This window comes from Triticum urartu, chromosome 7A (genome assembly GCF_056163025.1).
Source record: "Triticum urartu cultivar PI428250 chromosome 7A, HENAU_Tu73, whole genome shotgun sequence".
NCBI classification, from domain to species: Eukaryota; Viridiplantae; Streptophyta; class Magnoliopsida; order Poales; family Poaceae; genus Triticum; species Triticum urartu.
In genome coordinates, this window is record NC_141879.1 from 683,170,968 (window position 1) to 683,191,376 (window position 20,409).

Genomic DNA, 20,409 nt, shown 5'->3' on the forward strand with positions numbered 1-20,409 from the left:
GGGAGGAAAGTAGAACTTGACGAGGTAACTGTACCTTCTCCCTTATTGGAAAGTAGTACATCACAGAAACCAGTTTCTGTGACACCTACACCAATTAGTGAGGAAGCTAATGATAATGATCATGAAACTTCAGAACAAGATACTACTGAACCTCGTAGATCAACCAGAGTAAGATCCGCGCCAGAGTGGTACGGTAATCCTGTTCTGGAAGTCATGCTACTAGATCATGATGAACCTACGAACTATGAAGAAGCGATGGTGAGCCTAGATTCCGCAAAATGGCTTGAAGCCATGAAATCTGAGATGGGATCCATGTATGAGAACAAAGTATGGACTTTGGTTGACTTGCCCAATGATCGGCAAGCAATTGAGAATAAATGGATCTTCAAGAAGAAGACTGACGCTGACGGTAATATTACTGTCTACAAAGCTCGACTTGTCGCAAAAGGTTTTCGGCAAGTTCAAGGGATTGACTACGATGAGACCTTCTCACCCGTAGCGATGCTTAAGTCTGTCCGAATCATGTTAGCAATTGCCGCATTTTATGATTATGAAATTTGGCAAATGGATGTCTCGGAGTTGTGCAAGCTCCAGCGATCCATTTATGGACTGGTGCAAGCCTCTCGGAGTTGGAATAAACGCTTTGATAGTGTGATCAAAGCATTTGGTTTTGTACAGACTTTTGGAGAAGCCTGTATTTACAAGAAAGTGAGTGGGAGCTCTGTAGCATTTCTGATATTATATGTAGATGACATATTGCTAATCGGAAATGATATAGAATTTCTGGATAGCATAAAAGGATACTTGAATAAGAGTTTTTCAATGAAAGACCTCGGTGAAGCTGCTTACATATTGGGCATTAAGATCTATAGAGATAGATCAAGACGCTTAATTGGACTTTCACAAAGCACATACCTTGACAAAGTTTTGAAGAAGTTCAAAATGGATCAAGCAAAGAAAGGATTCTTGCCTGTGTTACAAGGTGTGAAATTGAGTAAGACTCAATCCCCGACCAATGCAGAAGATAGAGAGAAAATGAAAGATGTTCCCTATGCTTCAGTCATAGGCTCTATCATGTATGCAATGCTGTGTACCAGACCTGATGTGTGTCTTGCTGTAAGTCTAGCAGGGAGGTACCAAAGTAATCCAGGAGTGGATCACTGGACAGCGGTCAAGAACATCCTGAAATACCTGAAAAGGACTAAGGATATGTTTCTCATATATGGAGGTGACAAAGAGCTCATCGTAAATGGTTACGTTGATGCAAGCTTTGACACTGATCCGGACGATTCTAAATCGCAAACCGGATACGTGTTTACATTAAACGGTGGAGCTGTCAGTTGGTGCAGTTCTAAACAAAGCGTTGTGGCGGGATCTACATGTGAAGCGGAGTACATAGCTGCTTTGGAAGCAGCAAACGAAGGAGTCTGGATGAAGGAGTTCATATCCGATCTAGGTGTCATACCTAGTGCATCGGGTCCAATGAAAATCTTTTGTGACAATACTGGTGCAATTGCCTTGGCAAAGGAATCCAGATTTCACAAGAGAACCAAGCACATCAAGAGACACTTCAATTCCATCCGGGATCTAGTCTAGGTGGGAGACATAGAGATTTGCAAGATACATACGGATCTGAATATAGCAGACCCGTTGACTAAGCCTCTTCCACGATCAAAACATGATCAGCACCAAAGCTCCATGGGTGTTAGAATCATTACTATGTAATCTAGATTATTGACTCTAGTGCAAGTGGGAGACTGAAGGAAATATGCCCTAGAGGCAATAATAATGTTATTATTTTATTTCCTTATATCATGATAAATGTTTATTATTCATGCTAGAATTGTATTATCCGGAAACATAATACTTGTGTGAATACATAGACAAACCAAACGTCACTAGTATGCCTCGACTTCACTAGCTCGTTAATAGAAGATGGTTATGTTTCCTAACCATAGACATATGTTGTCATTTGATTAATGGGATCACATCATTAGGAGAATGATGTGATTAACATGACCCATTCCATTAGCTTAGCACCCGATCGTTTAATATGTTGCTATTGCTTTCTTCATGACTTATATATGTTCCTATGACTATGAGATTATGCAACTCCCGTTTGCCGGAGGAACACTTTGTGTGCTACCAAACGTCACAACGTAACTGGGTGATTATAAAGGAGCTCTACAGGTGTCTCCCAAGGTACATGTTGGGTTGGCGTATTTCGAGATTAGGATTTGTCACTCCGATTGTCGGAGAGGTATCTCTAGGCCCTCTCGGTAATGCACATCACATAAGCCTTGCAAGCATTACATATAATGAGTTAGTTGCAAGATGATGTATTACGAAACAAGTAAAGAGACTTGCCGGTAACGAGATTGAACTAGGTATTGAGATACCGAAGATCAAATCTCGGGCAAGTAACATACTGATGACAAAGGGAACAACGTATGTTGTTATGCGGTCTGACCGATAAATATCTTCGTAGAATATGTGGGAGCCAATATGAGCATCCAGGTTCCGCTATTGGGTATTGACCGGAGACGTGTCTCGGTCATGTCTACATTGTTCTCGAACCCGTAGGGTCCGCACGCTTAAGGTTTTGATGACAGTTATATTATGAGTTTATGCATTTTGACGTACCGAAGTTTGTTCGGAGTCCCGGATGTGATCACGGACATGACGAGGAGTCTCGAAATGGTCGAGACATAAAGATTGACATATTGGAAGCCTATATTTGGATATCGGAAGTGTTCTGGGCGAAATCGGGATTTTACCGGAGTACCGGGAGGTTGCCGGAAGCCCCCGGGAGGTATATGGGCCTTAGTGGGCTTTAGTGGAAGAGAGGAGAGGTGGCCAGGGCTGGGCCGCGCGCCCCTCCCCCCCTAGTCCGAATAGGACAAGGAGAGGGGGGCGGCGCCCCCCCTTCCTTCTCTCTCTCCTCTTTCCCCCTCCCGAATCCTATTCCAACTAGGAAAGGGGGGGAATCCTACTCCCGGTGGGAGTAGGACTCCTCCTGGCGCGCCCTCCTCCTGGCCGACCGCACCTTCCCCTGCTCCTTTATATACGGGGGCAGGGGGCACCCCTAGACACACAAGTTGATCCACGTGATCATATTCTTAGCCGTGTGCGGTGCCCCCTTCCACCATAATCCTCGATAATATTGTAGCGGTGCTTAGGCGAAGCCCTGCGACGGTAGTACATCAAGATCGTCACCACGCCGTCGTGCTGACGGAACTCTTCCCTGACACTTTGCTGGATCGGAGTCCGGGGATCGTCATCGAGCTAAACATGTGCTAGAACTCAGTGGTGCCGTAGTTTCGGTGCTTGATCGGTCAGGCCGTGAAGACGAACGACTACATCAACCGTGTTGTGCTAACGCTTCCGCTGTCGGTCTACAAGGGTACGTAGATCACACTCTCCCCTCTCGTTGCTATGCATCACCATGATCTTGCGTGTGCGTAGAATTTTTTTTGAAATTACTACGTTCCCCAATAGTGGTATCAGAGCCTAGCTGTCCGAACATCATAACCGTACTTTATTGGATATAGTACAATCTATGATGTTTCTTACCGATTTACCAATATTGTTTTGGGATCTTGCATTAGAGACAGCTGCATTCACATTAAAAGGGGCACCATCTAAGTCCGTTGAGATGACACAATCTGAACTGTGGTTTGGCAAGAAACCAAAGTTGTCGTTTCTTAAAGTTTGGGATTGTGATGCTTATATGAAAAAGTTTCATCCTGATAAGCTCAAACCCAAATCGGAGAAATATGTCTTCATAGGATACCCAAAGGAGATTGTTGGGTACACCTTCTATCACAGATCCGAAGGTAAGACATTCGTTGCTAAGAATGGATCCTTTCTAGAGAAGTAGTTTCTCTCGAAAGAAGTGAGTGGGAGGAAAGTAGAACTTGATGAGGTAACTGTACCTACTCCCTTATTGGAAATCTGTTCCTGTGAATACTAGACCGATTAGTGAGGAAGCTAATGATGATGATCATGTAACTTCAGATCAAGTTACTATCGAACCTCGTAGGTAAACCAGAGTGAGATCCGCACGAGAGTGGTACGGTAATCCAGTTCTGGAGGTCATGTTACTTGACCATGACGAGCCTATGAATTATGAGGAAGCGATGATGAGCCCAGATTCCGTGAAATGGCTTGAGGCCATGAAATCTGAGATGAGATCCATGTATGAGAACAAAGTATGGACTTTGATTGACTTGCCCAATGACGGCGAGCCATTGAGATTAAATGGATCTTCAAGAGGAAGACGGACGCTGATAGTAGTGTTACTATCTACAAAGTTAGAATTGTCGCAAAAAGGTTTTTGACAAGTTCAAGGTGTTGACTACGATGAGAGTTTCTCACTCGTATCTATGCTTAAGTCTGTCTGAATCATGTTAGCAATTGCCTCATTTTATGAAATCCGGCAAATGGATGTCAAAACTGCATTCCTGAATGGATTTATGGAAGAAGAGTTGTATATGATGCAGCCTGAAGGTTTTGTCGATCCAAAAGGAGCTAACAAAGTGTGCAAGCTCTACCGATCCATTTATGGACTGGTGCAAGCCTCTCGGAGTTGGAATAAACGCTTTGATAGTATGATCAAAGCATATAGTTTTATACAGACTTGCGGTGAAGCCTGTATTTACAAGAAAGTGAGTGGGAGCACTACAACATTTCTGATAAGTATATGTGAATGACATATTGTTGATCGGAAATAATGTAGAATTATTCTGCAAAGCATAAAGGAGTGTTTTGAAAGAAGTTTTTCAAAGAAAGACCTCAGTGAAGCTGCTTACATATTAAGCATCAAGATCTATAGAGATAGATCAAGACGCTTGATAAGTTTTTTCAATGAGTACATACCTTGACAATATTTTGAAGTAGTTCAAAAATGGAACAGTCAAAGAAAGAGTTCTTGGCTGTGTTACAAGGTGTGAAATTGAGTAAGACTCAAAGCCCGACCACGGTACAAGATAGAAAGAGAATGAAAGTCATTCCCTATGCCTCAGCCATAGGTTCTATAAAGTATGCCATGCTGTGTACCAGATCTGTTGTATACCCTACACTGTGTTAAGCGAGAGAATACAATAGTGATCTAGGAAGTAGATCACTGGACAGCCGTCAAAATTATCCTTAGTGGAGTAAGGATATGTTTCTCGATTATGGAGGTGACAAAAGGTTCGTCGTAAAGGGTTACCTCGATGCAAACTTTGACACTGATCCAGATGATTCTAAGTCTCAATCTGGATGCATATTGAAAGTGGGAGCAATTAGCTAGAGTAGCTCCGTGCAGAGCATTATTGACATAGAAATTTGCAAAATACATACGGATCTGAATATGGTAGACCTGTTGACTAAACTTCTCTCACAGGCAAAACATAATCACACCTTAGTACACTTTGGGTGTTAATCACATAGCGATGTGAACTAGATTATTGACTCTAGTAAACCCTTTGGGTATAGGTCACATGACGATGTGAACTATGGGTGTTAATCACATGGTGATGTGAACTATTAGTGTTGAATCACATGGCGATGTGAACTAGATTATTGACTCTAGTGCAAGTGGGAGACTGAAGGAAATATGCCCTAGAAGCAATAATAAAGTTATTATTTATTTCCTTATATCATGATAAATGTTTATTATTCATGCTAGAATTGTATTAACCGGAAACATAATACATGTGTGAATACATAGGCAAAACAGAGTGTCACTAGTATGCCTCTACTTGATGAGCTCGTTAATCGAAGATGGTTATGTTTCCTAACCATGAACAAAAGATTTGTTATTTGATTAACGGAATCACATCATTAGAAGAATGATGTGATTGACATGACCCATTCCAGTAGCTTAGCACCCGATCGTTTAGTATGTTGCTATTGCTTTCTTCATGACTTATACATGTTCCTATGACTATGAGATTATGCAACTCCCGTTTGCCGGAGGAACACTTTGTGTGCTACCAAACGTCACAACGTAACTGGGTGATTATAAAGGAGCTCTACAGGTGTCTCCAAAGGTACATGTTGGGTTGGCGTATTTCGAGATTAGGATTTGTCACTCCGATTGTCGGAGAGGTATCTCTGGGCCCTCTCGGTAATGCACATCACATAAGCCTTGCAAGCATTGCAACTAATGAGTTAGTTGTGAGATGATGTATTACAGAACGAGTAAAGAGACTTGCCGGTAACGAGATTGAACTAGGTATTAAGGTACCGACGATTGAATCTCGCGCAAGTAACATACCGATTACAAAGGGAACAACGTATGTTGTTATGCGGTCTGACCGATAAAGATCTTCGTAGAATATGTGGGGGCCAATATGAGCATCCAGGTTCCGCTATTGGTTATTGACCGGAGACGTGTCTCGGTCATGTCTACATTGTTCTCGAACCCGTAGGGTCCGCACGCTTAAGGTTTTGATGACAGTTATATTCTGAGTTTATACATTTTGATGTACCAAAGTTTGTTCAGAGTCCCGGATGTGATCACGGACATGACGAGGAGTCTCGAAATGGTCGAGACATAAAGATTGATATATTGGAAGCCTATATTTGGATATCGGAAGTGTTCCGGGTGAAATCAGGATTTTACCGGAGTACCGGGAGGTTACCGGAACCCCCGAGAGGTATATGGGCCTTAGTGGGCTTTAGTGGAAGAGAGGAGAGGTGGCCAGGGCTGGGCCGCGCGCCCCTCCCCCCTTAGTCCGAATAGGACAAGGATAGGGGGGCGGCGCCCCCCCTTCCTTCTCTCTCTCCTCTTTCCCCCTCCGAATCCTATTCCAACTAGGAAAGGGGGGAATCCTACTCCCGGTGGGAGTAGGACTCCTCCTGGCGCGCCCTCCTCCTGGCCGGCCGCACCTTCCCCTGCTCCTTTATATACGGGGGCAGGGGGAACCCCTAGACACACAAGTTGATCCACATGATCATATTCTTAGCCGTGTACGATGCCCCCTTCCACCATAATCCTCGCTAATATTGTAGCGGTGCTTAGGCGAAGCCCTGCGACGGTAGTACATCAAGATCGTCACCACGCCGTCGTGCTGACGGAACTCTTCCCCGACACTTTTCTGGATCGGAGTCCGGGGATCGTCATCGAGCTGAACGTGTGCTAGAACTCGGAGGTGCCGTAGTTTCGGTGCTTGATCGGTCGGGCTGTGAAGACGTATGACTACATCAACCGCGTTGTCCTAACGCTTCCGCTGTCAGTCTACAAGGGTACGTAGATCACACTCTCCCCTCTCGTTGCTATACATCACCCTGATCTTGCGTGTGCATAGGAAATTTTTTGAAATTAACCATCTTCGATTAACGAGCTAGTCAAGTAGAGGCATACTAGTGACGTTTGGTTTGTCTATGTATTCACACAAGTATTATGTTTCCGGATAATACAATTCTAGCATGAATAATAATCATTTATCATGGTATAAGGAAATAAAATAATAACATTATTATTGCCTCTAGGGCATATTTCCTTCAGTCTCCCACTTGCACTAGAGTCAATAATCTAGATTACATAGTAATGATTCTAACACCCATGGAGCTTTGGTGCTGATCATGTTTTGATCGTGGAAGAGGCTTAGTCAACGGGTCTGCTATATTCAGATCCGTATGTATCTTGCAAATCTCTATGTCTCCCACCTAGACTAGATCCCGGATGGAATTGAAGTGTCTCTTGATGTGCTTGGTTCTCTTGTGAAATCTGGATTCCTTTGCCAAGGCAATTGCACCAGTATTGTCACAAAAGATTTTCATTGGACCCGATGCACTAGGTATGACACCTAGATCGGATATGAACTCCTTCATCCAGACTCCTTCGTTTGCTGCTTCCAAAGCAGCTATGTACTCCGCTTCACATGTAGATCCCGCCACAACGCTTTGTTTAGAACTGCACCAACTGACAGCTCCACTGTTTAATGTAAACACGTATCCGGTTTGCGATTTAGAATCGTCCGGATCAGTGTCAAAGCTTGCATCAACGTAACCATTTACGATGAGCTCTTTGTCACCTCCATATATGAGAAACATATCCTTAGTCCTTTTCAGGTATTTCAGGATGTTCTTGACCGCTGTCCAGTGATCCACTCCTGGATTACTTTGGTACCTCCCTGCTAGACTTACAGCAAGACACACATCAGGTCTGGTACACAGCATTGCATACATGATAGAGCCTATGGCTGAAGCATAGGGAACATCTTTCATTTTCTCTCTATCTTCTGCATTGGTCGGGGATTGAGTCTTACTCAATTTCACACCTTGTAACACAGGCAAGAATCCTTTCTTTGCTTGATCCATTTTGAACTTCTTCAAAACTTTGTCAAGGTATGTGCTTTGTGAAAGTCCAATTATGCGTCTTGATCTATCTCTATAGATCTTAATGCCCAATATGTAAGCAGCTTCACCGAGGTCTTTCATTGAAAAACTCTTATTCAAGTATCCTTTTATGCTATCCAGAAATTCTATATCATTTCCGATTAGCAATATGTCATCTACATATAATATCAGAAATGCTACAGAGCTCCCTCTCACTTTCTTGTAAATACAGGCTTCTCCAAAAGTCTGTACAAAACCAAATGCTTTGATCACACTATCAAAGCGTTTATTCCAACTCCGAGAGGCTTGCACCAGTCCATAAATGGATCGCTGGAGCTTGCACACTTTGTTAGCTCCCTTTGGATCGACAAAACCTTCAGGCTGCATCATATACAGCTCTTCTTGCAGAAATCCATTCAGGAATGCAGTTTTGACATCCATTTGCCAAATTTCATAATCATAAAATGCGGCAATTGCTAACATGATTCGGACAGACAAGCATCGCTACGGGTGAGAAGGTCTCATCGTAGTCAATCCCTTGAACTTGCCGAAAACCTTTTGCGACAAGTCGAGCTTTGTAGACAGTAATATTACCGTCAGCGTCAGTCTTCTTCTTGAAGATCCATTTATTCTCAATTGCTTGCCGATCATTGGGAAAGTTAACCAAAGTCCATACTTTGTTCTCATACATGGATCCCATCTCAGATTTCATGGCTTCAAGCCATTTTGCGGAATCTAGGCTCACCATCGCTTCTTCATAGTTCGTAGGTTCATCATGATCTAGTAGCATGACTTCCAGAACAGGATTACCGTACCACTCTGGCGCGGATCTTACTCTGGTTGATCTACGAGGTTCAGTAGTATCTTGTTCTGAAGTTTCATGATCATTATCATTAGCTTCCTCACTAATTGGTGTAGGTGTCACAGAAACTGGTTTCTGTGATGTACTACTTTCCAATAAGGGAGAAGGTATAGTTACCTCGTCAAGTTCTACTTTCCTCCCACTCACTTCTTTCGAGATAAACTCCCTCTCTAGAAAGTTTCGAATTTAGCAACAAAAGTCTTGCCTTCGGATCTGTGATAGAAGGTGTATCCAATAGTTTCCTTTGGATATCCTATGAAGACACATTTCTCCGATTTGGGTTCGAGCTTATCAGGTTGAAGTTTTTTCACATAAGCATTGCAGCCCCAAACTTTCAGAAACGACAACTTTGGTTTCTTGCCAAACCACAGTTCATATGGCGTCGTCTCAACGGATTTTGATGGTGCCCTATTTAACGTGAATGCGGCCGTATCTACAGCATATCCCCAAAACGATAGCGGTAAATCAGTAAGAGACATCATAGATCGCACCATATCTAGTAAAGTACGATTACAACGTTCGGACACACCATTACGTTGTGGTGTTCCGGGTGGCGTGAGTTGCGAAACTATTCCACATTGTTTTAAATGTACACCAAACTCGTAACTCAAATATTCTCCTCCACGATCAGATCGTAGGAATTTTATTTTCTTGTTACGATGATTTTCAACTTCACTCTGAAATTCTTTGAACTTTTCAAATGTTTCAGACTTATGTTTCATTAAGTAGATATACCCATATATGCTTAAGTCATCTGTGAAGGTGAGAAAATAATGATATCCGCCACGAGCCTCAACATTCATCGGACCACATACATCTGTATGTATGATTTCCAAAAAATTTGTTGCTCTCTCCATAGTACCGGAGAACGGTGTTTTTGTCATCTTACCCATAAGGCACGGTTCGCAAGTACCAAGTGATTCATAATCAAGTGGTTCCAAAAGCCCATCAGTATGGAGTTTCTTCATGCGCTTTATACCGATATGACCCAAACGGCAGTGCCACAAATAAGTTGCACTATCATTATCAACTCTGCATCTTTTGGTTTCAACACTATGAATATGTGTGTCACTACTATCGAGATTTAATAAGAATAGACCACTCTTTAAGGGTGCATGACCATAAAAGATATTACTCATGTAAATAGAACAACCATTATTCTCTGATTTAAATGAATAACCGTCTCGCATATAATGTTCATGCTTAACGCTGGCACCAAATAACAATTATTTAGGTCTAATACTAATCCCGAAGGTAGATGTAGAGGTAGCGTGCCGACCGCGATCACATCCACTTTGGAACCATTTCCCACGCGCATCGTCACCTCGTCCTTAGCCAATCTTCGCTTAATCCGTAGTCCCTGTTTCGAGTTGCAAATATTAGCAACAGAACCAGTATCAAATACCCAGGTGCTACTGCGAGCATTAGTAAGGTACACATCAATAACATGTATATCACATATACCTTTGTTGACCTTGCCATCCGCCAAATACTTGGGGCAGTTCCGCTTCCAGTGACCAGTCTGCTTGCAGTAGAAGCACTCAGTTTCAGGCTTATGTCCAGGTTTGGGTTTCTTCTCTTGAGTAGCAACTTGCTTGCTGTTCTTTTTGAAGTTCCCCTTCTTCTCCCTTTGCCCTTTTTCTTGAAACTAGTGGTCTTGTTGACCATCAACACTTGATGCTCCTTCTTGATTTCTACCTCCGCAGCTTTCAGCATTGTGAAGAGCACGGGAATAGTCTTATTCATCCCTTGCATATTATAGTTCATCACAAAGCTCTTGTAGCTTGGTGGCAGTGATTGGAGAATTCTGTTAATGACGCAATCATCTGGAAGATTAACTCCCAATTGAATCAAGTGATTATTATACCCAGACATTTTGAGTATATGCTCACTGACAGAACTGTTCTCCTCCATCTTGCAGCTATAGAACTTATTGGATACTTCATATCTCTCAATCCGGGCATTTGCTTGAAATATTAACTTCAACTCCTGGAACATCTCATATGCTCCATGACGTTCAAAACGTCGTTGAAGTCCTGATTTTAAGCCGTAAAGCATGGCACACTGAACTATCGAGTAGTCATCAGCTTTGCTCTGCCAGACGTTCATAACATCTGGTGTTGCTCCAGCAGCAGGCCTAGCACCCAGCGGTGCTTCCAGGAAGTAATTCTTCTATGCAGCAATGAGGATAATCCTCAAGTTACGGACCCAGTCCGTGTAATTGCTACCATCATCTTTCAACTTTTCTTTCTCAAGGAACGCATTAAAATTCAACGGAACAACAGCACGGGCCATCTATCTACAATCAAACATAAACAAGCAAGATACTATCAGGTACTAAGTTTCATGATAAATTTAGGTTCAATTAATCATATTACTTAAAGAACTCCCACTTAGATAGACATCACTCTAATCCTCTAAGTGATTACGTGATCCAAATCAACTAAACCATGTCCGATCATCACGTGAGATGGAGTAGTTTCATTGGTTAACATCACTATGTTGATCATATCTACTATATGATTCACGCTCGACCTTTCGGTCTCCGTGTTCCGAGGCCATATCTGTATATGCTTGGCTCGTCAAGTATAACCCGAGTATTCCGCGTGTGCAACTGTTTTGCACCCGTTGTATTTGAACGTAGAGCCTATCACACCCGATCATCACGTGGTGTCTCAGCACGAAGAACTTTCGCAACAGTGCATACTCAGGGAGAACACTTCTTGATAATTAGTGAGAGATCATCTTATAATGCTACCGTCAATCAAAGCAAGATAAGATGCACAAAAGATAAACATCACATGCAATCAATATAAGTGATATGATATGGCCATCATCATCTTGTGCTTGTGATCTCCATCTTCGAAGCACCGTCGTGATCACCATCGTCACCGGCGCGACACCTTGATCTCCATCGTAGCATCGTTGTCGTCTCGCCAATCTTATGCTTCCACGACTCTCGCTACCGCTTAGTGATAAAGTAAAGCATTACAGTGCGATTGCATTGAATACAATAAAGCGACAACCATATGGCTCCTGCCAGTTGCCGATAACTCGGTTACAAAACATGATCATCTCATACAATAAAATTTAGCATCATGTCTTGACCATATCACATCACAACATGCCCTGCAAAAACAAGTTAGACGTCCTCTACTTTGTTGTTGCAAGTTTTACGTGGCTGCTACGGGCTTAAGCAATAACCAATCTTACCTACGCATCAAAACCACAACGATAGTTTGTCAAGTTGGTGATGTTTTAACCTTCGCAAGGACCGGGCGTAGCCACACTCGGTTCAACTAAAGTTGGAGAAACTGTCACCCGCTAGCCACCTTTGTGCAAAGCACGTCGGGAGAACCGGTCTCGCGTAAGCGTACGCGTAATGTCGGTCCGGGCCACTTCGTCCAACAATACCACCGAACCAAAGTATGACATGCTGGTAAGCAGTATGACTTATATCGCCCACAACTCACTTGTGTTCTACACGTGCATATAACATCAACACATAAAACCTAGGCTCGGATGCCACTGTTGGGGAATGTAGTAATTTCAAAAATTTCCTACGCACACGCAAGATCATGGTGATGCATAGCAATGAGAGGGGAGAGTGTTGTCTACGTACCCTCATAGACCGACAGCGGAAGCGTTATGACAATGCGGTTGATGTAGTCGTACGTCTTCACGGCCCGACCGATCAAGCACCGAAACTACGGCACCTCCGAGTTCTAGCACACCTTCAGCTCAATGACGATCCCCGGACTCCGATCCAGCAAAGTGTCGAGGAACAGTTCCTTCAGCACGACGGCATGGTGACGATCTTGATGTACTACCGTCGTAGGGCTTCGCCTAAGCACCGCTACAATATTATCGAGGATTATGGTGGAAGGGGGCACCGCACACGTCTAAGAATATGATCACGTGGATCAACTTGTGTGTCTAGGGGTGCCCCTGCCCCCGTATATAAAGGAGCAGGGGAAGGTGCGGCCGGCCAGGAGGAGGGCGCGCCAGGAGGAGTCCTACTCCCACCGGGAGTAGGATTCCCCCCCCCCCTTTCCTAGTTGGAATAGGATTCGGGAGGGGGAAAGAGGAGAGAGAGAAGGAAGTGGGGCGCCGCCCCCCTCTTCTTGTCCTATTCGGACTAGGGGCAGGGGCGCGCGGCCCGGTCCTGGCCACCTCTCCTCTCTTCCACTAAAGCCCACTAAGGCCCATATACCTCCCAGGGGGTTCCGGTAACCTCCCGGTACTCCGGTAAAATCCCGATTTCACCCGGAACACTTCTGATATCCAAATATAGGCTTCCAATATATCAATCTTTATGTCTCGACCATTTCGAGACTCCTCGTCATGTCCGTGATCACATCCGGGACTCCAAACAAACTTCGGTACATCAAAATGCATAAACTCATAATATAACTGTCATCAAAACCTTAAGCGTGCGGACCCTACGGGTTCGAGAACACTGTAGACATGACCAAGACACGTCTCCGGTCAATAACCAATAGCGGAACCTGGATGCTCATATTGGCTCCCACATATTCTACGAAGATCTTTATTGGTCAGACCGCATAACAACATACGTTGTTCCCTTTGTCATCGGTATGTTACTTGCCCGAGATTCGATCGTCGGTATCTTAATACCTAGTTCAATCTCGTTACCGGCAAGTCTCTTTACTCGTTTCGTAATACATCATCTCGCAACTAAGTCATTAGTTGCAATGCTTGCAAGGCTTATGTGATGTGCATTACCGAGAGGGCCTAGAGATACCTCTCCGACAATCGGAGTGACAAATCCTAATCTCGAAATACGCCAACCCAACATGTACCTTTGGAGACACCTGTAGAGCTCCTTTATAATCACCCAGTTACGTTGTGACGTTTGGTAGCACACAAAGTGTTCCTCCGGCAAATGGGAGTTGCATAATCTCATAGTCATAGGAACATGTATAAGTCATGAAGAAAGCAATAGCAACATACTAAACGATCGGGTGCTAAGCTAATGGAATGGGTCATGTCAATCACGTCATTCTCCTAATGATGTGATCCCGTTAATCAAATGACAACACATGTCTATGGTTAGGAAACATAACCATCTTCGATTAACGAGCTAGTCAAGTAGAGGCATACTAGTGACACTTTGTTTGTCTATGTATTCACAAATGTATTATGTTTCCGGTTAATACAATTCTAGCATGAATAATAAACATTTATCATGAAATAAGTAAATAAATAATAACTTTATTATTTCCTCTAGGGCATATTTCCTTCAGTCTCCCACTTGCACTAGAGTCAATAATCTAGTTCACATTGCTATGTGATTTAACACCAATAGTTCACATCATCATGTGATTAACACTCAAAGGGGTTTACTAGAGTCAATAATCTAGTTCACATCGCTATGTGATTAACACCCAAAGAGTACTAAGGTGTGATCATGTTTTTCTTGTGAGAGAAGTTTAGTCAACGGGTCTGCCACATTCAGATCCGTATGTATTTTGCAAATTTCTATGTCAACAGTGCTCTGCACGGATCTACTCTGGCTAATTGCTCCCACTTTCAATATGTATCCAGATTAAGACTTAGAGTCATCTGGATCAGTGTCAAAACTTGCATCGACGTAACCCTTTACGACGAACCTTTTTTGTCATGTCCATAATCGAGAAACATATCCTTATTCCACTAAGGATAATTTTGACCAATGTCCAGTGATCTACTCCTAGATCACTATTGTACTCCCTTGCCAAACTCAGGGCAGGGTATACAATAGGTCTGGTACACAGCATGGCATACTTTATAGAACCTATGGCTGAGGCATAGGGAATGACTTTCATTCTTTCTCTATCTTCTGCCGTGGTCGGGTTTTGGGTCTTACTCAACTTCACACCTTGCAACACAGGAAAGAACTCCTTCTTTGCCTGTTCCATTTTGAACTACTTCAAAATCTTGTCAAGGTATGTACTCATTGAAAAACTTATCAAGCGTCTTGATCTATCTCTATAGATCTTGATGCTCAATATGTAAGCAGCTTCACCGAGGTCTTTCTTTGAAAAAACTCTTTTCAAACATTCCTTTATGCTTTGCAGAATAATTCTACTTCATCTCCGGTCAACAATATGTCATACATATACTTATCAGAAATGCTGTAGTGCTCCCACTCACTTTCTTGTAAATAAAGGCTTCACCGCAAGTCTATATAAAACTATGTGCTTTGATCAACTTATCAAAGCGTATATTCCAACTCCGAGATGCTTGCACCAGTCCATAGATGGATCGTTGGAGCTTGCATATTTAGTTAACACCTTTAGGATCGACAAAACCTTCTAGTTGCATCGTATACAACTCTTCTTTAATAAATCCAATAAGGAATGAAGTTTTGTTTATCCATTTGCCAGATTTCATAAAATGCAGCAATTGCTAACATGATTTAGACAGACTTAAGCATAGACACGAGTGAGAAACTCTCATCGTAGTCAACACCTTGAACTTGTCAAAAACCTTTTTCGAAAATTCTAGCTTTGTAGATAGTAACACTACTATCAGCGTCCATCTTCCTCTTGAAGATCCATTTATTTTCTATGGCTTGCCGATCAACGGGCAAATCCATCAAAGTCCATAATTTGTTCTCATACATGGATCATATCTCAGATTTCATGGTCTCAAACCATTTCGCGGAATCTGGGCTCATCATCGCTTCCTCATAGTTCGTAGGTTCGTCATGGTCTAGTAACATGACTTCCAGAACAGGATTACCGTACCACTCTGATGCGGATCTCACTCTGGTTTACCTACGAGATTCGGTAGTAACTTGATCTGAAGTTACATGATTATCATCATTAGCTTCCTCACTAATTGGTGTAGGTGTCACAGAAACTGGTTTCTGTGATGTACTACTTTCCAATAAGGGAGCAGGTACAGTTACCTCGTCAAGTTCTACTTTCCTCCCACTCACTTCTTTCGAGAGAAACTCCTTCTCTAGAAAGTTTCCGAATTTAGCAACAAAAGTCTTGCCTTCGGATCTGTGATAGAAGGTGTATCCAATAGTTTCCTTTGGATATCCTATGAAGACACATTTCTCCGATTTGGGTTCGAGCTTATCAGGTTGAAGTTTTTTCACATAAGCATCGCAGCCCCAAACTTTCAGAAATGACAACTTTGGTTTCTTGCCAAACCACAGTTCATATGGCGTCGTCTCAACGGATTTTGATGGTTCCCTATTTAATGTGAATGCGGCCGTCTCTAGAGCATATCCCCAAAACGATAGCAGTAAATCAGTAAGAGACATCATAGGTCGCACCATATCTAATAAAGTACGGTTATGACGTTCGGACACACCATTACATTGTGGTGTTCCAGGTGGCGTGAGTAGTGAAACTATTTCACATTGTTTTTAACTGAAGGCCAAACTCGTAACTCAAATACTCTTCTCTATGATCGGATCGTAGAAACTTTATTTTCTTGTTACGATGATTTTTGACTTCACTCTGAAATTCTTTGAACTTTTCAAATGTTTCAGACTTATGTTTCATCAAGTAGATATACTCATATCTGCTCAAATCATCTGTGAAGATCAGAAAATAATGATACCTGTCGCGAGCCTCAATATTCATCGGACCACATACATCAGTATGTATGATTTCCAACAAATCTGTTGCTCGCTCCATTGTTCCGAAGAACAGAGTCTTAGTCATCTTGCCCATGAGGCATGGTTCGCAAGCATCAACTGATTCATAATCAAGTGATTCCAAAAGCCCATCAGCATGGAGTTTCTTCATGCGCTTTACACCAATATGACCTAAAGGCAGTGCCACAAATAAGTTGCACTATCATTATTAACTTTGCATCTTTTGGTTTCAATATTATGATTATGTGTATCACTACGATCGAGATCCAACGAACTATTTTCATTGGGTGTGTAACCATATAAGGTTTTATTCATGTAAACAGAACAACAACTTATTCTCTTACTTAAATGAATAACCGTATTACAATAAACATGATCAAATCATATTCATGCTCAACGCAAACACCAAATAACACTTATTTAGGTTCAACACTAATCCCGAAATTATAGGGAGTGTGCGATGATGATCATATCAATCTTGGTACCATTTCCAACACACATCGTCACTTCACCCTTAACTAGTCTCTGTTCATTCTGCAACTCCCGTTTCGAGTTACTACTCTTAGCAACTGAACTAGTATCAAATACTGAGGGGTTGCTATAAACACTAGTAAAGTACACATCAATAACATGTATATCAAATATACTTATGTTCACTTTGCCATCCTTCTTATCCGCCAATCACTTGGGGTAGTTCCGCTTCCAGTGACCAGTCCCTTTGCAGTAGAAGCACTTAGTCTCACGCTTAGGACCAGACTTGGGCTTCTTCACTTGAGCAGCAACTTTCTTGCTGTTTTTCTTGAAGTTCCCCTTTTTCCCTTTGCCCTTTTCTTGAAACTAGTGATCTTGTCAACCATCAACACTTGATGCTATTTCTTGATTTCTACCTTCATCGATTTCATCATCATGAAAAGCTCGGGATTCGTTTTCGTCATCCCTTGCATACTATAGTTCATCACGAAGTTCTACTAACTTGGTGATGGTGACTAGAGAATTCTGTCAATCACTATCTTATCTGGAAGATTAACTCCCACTTGATTCAAGCGATTGTAGTACCCAGACAATTTGAGCACATGCTCACTAGTTGAGCGATTCTCCTCCATCTTTTAGCTATAGAACTCGTTGGAGACTTCATATCTCTCAACTCGGGTATTTGCTTGAAATATTAACTTCAACTCCTGGAACATCTCATATGGTCCATGACGTTCAAAACGTCTTTGAAGTCCCGATTCTAAGCCATTAAGCATGGTGCACTAAACTATCAAGTAGTCATCATATTTAGCTAGCCAAACGTTCATAACGTCTGCATCTGCTCCTGCAATAGGTCTGTCACCTAGCGGTGCATCAAGGACATAATTCCTCTGTGCAGCAATGAGGATAAACCTCAGATCACGGATCCAATCCGCATCATTGCTACTAACATCTTTCAACACAATTTTCTCTAGGAACATATCAAAATAAACACAGGGAAGCAACAACGCGAGCTATTGATCTGCAACATGATTTGCAAAATACTACCAGGACTAAGTTCATGATAAATTTAAGTTCAATTAATCATATTACTTAAGAACTCCCACTTAGATAGACATCCCTCTAATCCTCTAAGTGATCACGTGATCCAAATCAACTAAACCATGTCCGATCATCACGTGAGATGGAGTAGTTTCATTGGTGAACATCACTATGTTGATCATATCTACTATATGATTCACGCTCGACCTTTCGGTCTCCGTGTTCCGAGGCCATATCTGTATATGCTTGGCTCATCAAGTATAACCTGAGTATTCTGCGTGTGCAACTGTTTTGCACCTGTTGTATTTGAACGTAGAGCCTATCACACCCGATCATCACGTGGTGTCTCAGCACGAAGAACTTTCGCAACGGTGCATACTCAGGGAGAACACTTCTTGATAATTAGTGAGAGATCATCTTAAAATGCTACCGTCAATCAAAGCAAGATAAGATGCATAAAAGGTAAACATCACATGCAATCAATATAAGTGATATGATATGACCATCATCATCTTGTGCTTGTGATCTCCATCTTCGAAGCACTGTCGTGATCACCATCGTCACCGGCGCGAAACCTTGATCACCATCGTAGTATCGTTGTCGTCTCGCCAATCTTATGCTTCCACGACTATCGCTACCGCTTAGTGATAAAGTAAAGCATTACAGCGCGATTGCATTGCATACAATAAAGCGAAAACCATATGGCTACTGCCAGTTGCCGATAACTCGGTTACAAAACATGATCATCTCATACAATAAAATTTAGCATCATATCTTGACCATATCACATCACAACATGCCCTGCAAAAACAAGTTAGACGTCCTCTACTTTGTTGTTGCAAGTTTTACGTGGGTTCTACGGGCTTATGCAAGAACCAATCTTACCTACGCATCAAAACCACAATGATAGTTTGACAAGTTGGTGCTGTTTTAACCTTCGCAAGGACCGGGCGTAGCCACACTCCGTTCAACTAAAGTTGGAGAAACTGACACCCGCCAGCCACCTGTGTGCAAAGCACGTCGGGAGAACCGGTCTCGCGTAAGCGTACGCGTAATGTCGGTCCGGGCCGCTTCATCCAACAATACCGCCGAACCAAAGTATGACATGCTGGTAAGCAGTATGACTTATATCGCCCACAACTCACTTGTGTTCTACTTGTGTTCCACGTAAAACTTGCAACAACAAAGTAGAGGACGTCTAACTTGTTTTTGCAGGGCATGTTGTGATGTGATATGGTCAAGACATGATGCTAAATTTTATTGGATGAGATGATCATGTTTTGTAACCAAGTTATCGGCAACTGGAAGGAGCCATATGGTTGTCGCTTTATTGTATGCAATGCAATTGCGCTGTAATGCTTTACTTTATCACTAAGCGGTAGCGATAGTCGTGGAAGCATAAGATTGGCAAGACGACAACGATGCTACGATGGTGATCAAGGTGTCGTGCCGGGGACGATGGTGATCACGACGGTGCTTCGAAGATGGAGATCATAAGTACAAGATGATGATGGCCATATCATATCACTTATATTGATTGCATGTGATGTTTATCTTTTATGCATCTTATCTTGATTAGTTTGACGGTAGCATTTTAAGATGATCTCTCAATAATTATCAAGAAGTGTTCTCCCTGAGTATGCACCGTTGCGAAAGTTCTTCATGCTGAGACACCACGTGATGATCGGGTGTGATAGGCTCTACGTTCAAATACAACGGGTGCAAAATAATTGCACACGCGGAATACTCAGGTTTTACTTGACGAGCCAAGCATATACAGATATGGCTTCGGAACACGGAGACCGAAAGGTCGAGCGTGAATCGTATAGTAGATATGATCAACATAGTGATGTTCACCAATGAAACTACTCCATCTCACGTGATGATCGGACATGGTTTAGTTGATTTGGATCACGTAATCACTTAGAGGATTAGAGGGATGTCTATCTAAGTGCGATTTCTGAAGTAATATGATTAATTGAACTTAAATTTATCATGAACTTAGTGCTGGTAGTATTTTGCAAATTATGTTGTAGATCAATAGCTCGCGTTGTTGCTTCCCTATGTTTATTTCGATATGTTCCTAGAG